Here is a 6,000-nt window from a genome sequence, read left to right as displayed (position 1 = left end):
AAGATTTTGTAATTTTTTTTTTGTATTGCAGAGGACTACATTATGAAAATTATAAAGATAATATATCTTAATTATACAAAGAATTACGAAGTAGTCATTTTTTTTTATCTTAGTCGTAAGATATTTTGTAAAAGAGGCCAAATGTAACAATAGAAAATCAGACTATAGGACTTTCACTCATCATTCCTCTCACATGACTTTTATGCTTGTTCTGTAAACTCTGACACATTTAAAGTGTAGTGAAACTGAATTTGAGCAAGCAGATGGTAGACTGATACCCTCGTTAATTTGTTTGAAAATACAAATCACACAAAGAGGGCAAAATCTTAATAATTATGAGAAGCCTGAAAACATAAAACTATTAGGAATTCAGCTATTTGAAAATTTCTGCATATATGGTTCTCTTGTAAATTTATTATCTATTTCTGGTAATATTGCAGCTACGTGTATGATTTAAGTCCTCTTCAAATGTTGCACTCAAAAAAAAAAATTAGTGTCCTTGTAAAAGAATTTTAGAAAAATCAAATACGTTCACTTTCTTAAAGTGAATTAAAGTTTTGAATAAATTTCATATCCTAAAATTCTTGAGAAAATGAAATTTTCATTTATTTAGACCTATTGGATATTTACATCAAAAGATTCATTAATGTATTTTCATTGAATAATAAAAATATAAGAAATATTTTGAAAGTTTATCAATATGCCTCTCCAAATAAATTTGACGCTCACTATACACATCTCTGTATAAAGTAGGTTCAGCACACTGTCTAATATTTAAAGAGAACAGTCAAAAAGTTAATTCGAAAAGTTTGCAGTAGAAACTTTGATTGATACATGTACGAGGGGTTATCAAAAAGTTCGTGGACTGAGGCTATAAATTAAGTACTATGTAGTCTATGCTTTAAAAATTTAAAAGGGACATAAAGCAACAAATAATAAAGAAATGTTGAAAATTTTAGCTTGATTCGTTCATTTTTTGCTAAAATATGAAAAAATAAACAAGAGGCCCAAGGGCCACATCGCTCACCTGAGCACATCTATTAGGAAAAAGCACAGATCAGATCAAAACTGAAAGTTTACTGGGGGAGGGGGGGGGGGGGGGGCTTGAATTTTAACCCTCCTGGGTGTTATGATTTGAACAATGTACAATCTACACTACCTGAGGATGATTCCATATAAATAGAAAAATATCACTAATCATGGCTTTGAAGTACTTGAAAAGAAGATTTTAAAAGGTTCCCTAATTATCCTTATGTACAAATTTGGTCAGCCATTTTGGGCCCAAAAGTAGCCCCAGAGGTCATGATTTGAACAAGCTTGAATCTTCACTAACTGAGGATGATTCCACATAAGTTTCGTCTTTCCTGGCATAGTGGTTCTTGAGAAGAAGATTTTTAAAGATTTTTTTATATATTCCAATGTAAAACTTTGGTCGGCCATTCTGGCCCCACCCTACCCCAGGGGTCATGATTTGAACAAACTTGAATCTACACTACCTGAGGATAATTTCATTTAAGTTTCATATTTCCTTTCTCAATGATTCTTAAGAAGAAGATTTTTAAAAGATTTTTCTTATATATTCCTATGTAAAATTTTGGTTGGTCATTTTGGCCCCACCCTAGCCCCGGGGGTCATGATTTGAACAAACTTGAATCTACACTATCTGAGGATGATTCCACATGAGTTTCATTTTTCCTGGCCCAGTGGTTCTTAAGAAGAAGATTTTTAAAGAATTTTCCTATATATTCCTATGTAAAACTTTGGTCGGCCATTTTGGCCCTACCCTAGCCCCGGGGGTCATGATTTGAACAAACTTGAATCTACACTACCTGAGGATGATTCCACATGAGTTTCAATTTTCCTGGCCCAGTGGTTCTTGAGAAGAAGATTTTTTGAAAATGCTTTTAATTTTTCACTAATTCATAATTATCTCCCCTTGGAAGAGGGAGTGGCCCTTTATTTGAACAATCTTGAATCCCCTTCACCTAGGGATACTTTGTGCCAAGTTTGGTTGAAATTGGCCCAGTTGTTCTTGAGAAGAAGATGAAAATGTGAAAAGTTTACGACAACGACAACGCCAACGACGACAACGACAGACGACGGACAAATTTTGATCAGAAAAGCTCACTTGAGCCTTCGGCTCAGGTGAGCTAAAAAAACATTACAGTGGACCTTCAGATATCCGGACGCCAGATATCCGGATGCTTCAGTATCCGGACAATTTTTTATCGGAACGAAATTTTAAAATGTTATTCTGTCTTGTTTAAATGGTGATTCAGATATCCGGATGCTTCACATATGCAGACAAATTGACTGGGAACCAAAGCGTCCGGATAAATGAGGGTCCACTGTATATGGTTACCCGGCGCCGTCGCCGTTTAGTTTAATGACGTCCCACAACGTCATTGTTTTTCAATGTCCGCTTTTTCTACTTCATACACTTAATTCAATGCGAGATTCCTTCCCTGGAGTTGAGTAAGGACTTAAACCCGTCTTGTTTAAATGACTTTACAATGTCAGGAAGAGCGGTTTTAAATGCATATAATATTGCAAATGAATTGATACGTTAGGGAGAGATCCTTGCTCGATTGTGCCAGCATATTTTGCTTTTGGGAGTATATCGACAACGTATGATCAACGTCATTTTTGACGTGAATGATTTTTCACACCTTGACTAAGAATCGACATTAACTGTGCACCCCTTTTCTCTCTTAACCTCTTTTGCATTAAAAACCCAGTACTCTGGATGCATTTAATTTCTCCACAGCCAGTTTAAACATTTCGTAGGTCTATACCACTTTTTTCAGTTCCATAACATTATAGAATGTTGGAAAATAAAACCCCTCCCTCCTTTTGAGGTCATTCTCAAGAACTTATTTATTTAGAAACTGCATGTCAAATTTACGATAAATTTTCATAGAACTTTCAGAGTGAATTGAAAACTTTTTATTTATGAAGCAATAGAGTCCCAACATATACCTGAATTAATCAGATTTTTGGATGTCAAATGTTCATATCAAAAGAGTTTTTCTAAGTTATGCTTCGGTCGAAAAAAATGCCGTATTCGAGGTTGCGCCGCCTGGACATACCAAAGCTTACAAACATATTACTAATTGATGTACCTAAAGCGGTTTTAATTTTATGGCGCCAGTCCACGAACTTTTTGATAACCCCTCGTATAATGTTTATTCTTTTATTTTCTAAAGCTCCAGAAAGGACACGCTCTTCCTTTTTTCATCATCCTTCACCATTTTTCATATTCCCCTTTACCTTAAATTAACCTGTTCTGCATACCCCTCTGTAACGAGGAAAGTGACCCGGTAGAATATTGACCAGGGGGTAATTTTTCTACGTAGAAAGATGAATCCGGGTCAATATTTTACGGGGGTAACTTTCGTCTTTACACCGGCAATTGAAACGTATGAACAGTTATAAGATAAAGCCATTGTGCATCTCTCTCTCTCTCTCTCTCTCTCTCTCTCTCATAAAATGTATTATTTTGTTGTTTAAATGCTATATGATGCAAATGTTAATAGTACTCTATCATTTCCATTGCATCAACTCGTTTTTAACAAAAAAAGATTTATAAACCTGTTCTTTTTTATGTATTAATAACTTAATATCAGTCATATGGAACCCTGCAAAGAAGTCATCGTGCATTGTTAAATAATTTGATGTGCAGTAAAAATAATAATAATAAAATCCATTGAAAGCACTAACACTTGCATCATCAAGATTCAGAATTCAAACTTCTACTATGGATAGGACTTACTTTTGTTATGCACTATTATGTTTTCTAATGCCTGGGGTTTATACAAATGGTAATATAAAAATTTTTATCATCCCTTTGAAAACAAATATCGTAGTGCTTCTGTTTGAAATTGGATTTTAATTTCATCAGAATAAAGGGAGGAAAATATCTGGGTCATTCAACTATAAAAAAGAATGTATTTTGGGGATAAATTAAAAATCACCCACCATAAAGAAGGTAATGTAGTACAGGTATCAGTAAATCTTTTGGAAATATGAGCTTATCTTCAGTAATTGTTCATAAAATGAACTTAAAATATTACAAACAAATTTTAATCTTTAATTATAAAGGCGTCATATTATATTTCTCTATCATCTAATAAAAAGAAAACACTTTAAGAATGCCTATAGCAAAAAAAATTATAAAAGTCATTTAGCGACAAAAATATAAATCTTGATAAAAAATAATAAATTGTCATAAAAATAACACTTTGTTATTATTTTACCGTTTTAGAAAGTAAACAGAGCATTGAATTACGAAAAATTAACCGAGCAGCCATATTCTTGTATATGAACCTAAATGCACGACTGTAATATAAAAAAAACAAAAAACAAACAAGAGGCCCAAGGGCCACATCGCTCACCTGAGCACATCTACTAGGAAAAAGCACATATCAGATAAAAACTGAAAGTTTACTGGGGGGGGGGGCTTGAATTTTAACCCTCCTGGGTGTCATGATTTGAACAATGTACAATCTACACTACCTGAGCGATATTGAAGATAGTGAGGACAATTTAAATGCACGGGTAATTAACTTGTTTTAAAAATATGTTTCTTAAAATGATCAGTGCTTACGAACATCTATTCACTGATTTGATAATAAACACCAACTTTCAGCAAAATTTTGTTTATTGTCTTGTTTTATTTTTAAGACAGATTATTTTTCGAGTGGAATGCTCTAATTAAATTTGCTTTAAAAAATCGTCCACAGAAAAAAAATTCCAGATTTATGGTTTGTAACTTAAAAAAAAAGGCACATTATTTCCTTTTAATATCACCACGTTTTATGACCACGGAACAATCTCAACAACATTGTAACGTCAGAAACATACTGTCATGAGGTTCTGAAAGTTAATCTCTCTGTAATTTTCACACTTAGGTAAAATATACATGTACTCATTAAAAGAAAATCTGTATCATTTTTAATTTATTAAATATATAGTTTAAAAGTATAATATTTTCAAATGAAAGTGCAAGTCGCAGGGAACGTTTTTACTGAATTTAAGATCGTTGAAGGCAAAAAAAAATTGTTCAGGGACAAAAAATTAATTTTAGAAATGAAATTAGAATAACACGTTTGCAAATACCGTGCTACAAAATATTGGGTATCATTTTGCAAGCAAATTACCATTTTTTAATAACAAACTAATCGGTAACAGATATTTACAGAACTGGCATACTATATTTCAAAAGAAAAAAAAAGTGGTTCTTGCATACTGAAGATCACGTGATCATGCCATAAATTTTAGTTTCGACCAATCAAAATTTATTCCGTAGAAATGGGTATTTTCCCTCTAATCTAGAGCTCTTTTCTAGAGAATGAAAACAGAACTTTGATATGTGACTGTCTAAATTCAGTGATAAATAAATTTTAATTTTTTTGTCATAAATATGAAGATGTAGGCCAATATGTAGTTATATTCAAATATCAGGATGTTATGGAGATGTTACATTTCTGACACCTTGAATCTTTTTTAAATTGTAATGCCGATCATTTCTAATGCTACGCTGCACGACGGATTATAAGGAAGAATTGACATTTTTGTATCTTGTATCTTATATCTTGTACCTTGTTAAAAACAACTGAACAAGTTGAACATTTCCATCTTTTTTTCATCAATCACATATGTACTTAATTATTATTCTGAAAATTATAAAAATTTGCAATTGCATTTAAATATAATGAATCTCACATGTACACTTTCTAACAAAACCTCAGACGACAATTATTAAACAAAATGATATTATTTGGAATTCACGTTTGTTTATTGCACACGCACTTTTTTCCACGGGGTCAAAATTCCGTGGAATCTCAATTTCTGTTTAATTTGCAGGAAGAAAGTTACGCAGATTTTTTTTGACTGTGATTATATGCCTTACATTCATATTTAATACGCTTGGACACATTCAAGGGATTATCTGTGACTGTGCACATAGCATAAATTAAAACCACGCGGAAAAAAGTACAT

Source organism: Saccostrea cucullata, unplaced genomic scaffold (genome assembly GCF_032062105.1).
Source record: "Saccostrea cucullata isolate Sc308-1 unplaced genomic scaffold, CSIRO_AGI_Scuc_v1 ctg1018, whole genome shotgun sequence".
NCBI classification, from domain to species: domain Eukaryota; kingdom Metazoa; phylum Mollusca; class Bivalvia; order Ostreida; family Ostreidae; genus Saccostrea; species Saccostrea cuccullata.
Note: the sequence above shows the minus strand (reverse complement) of the source record.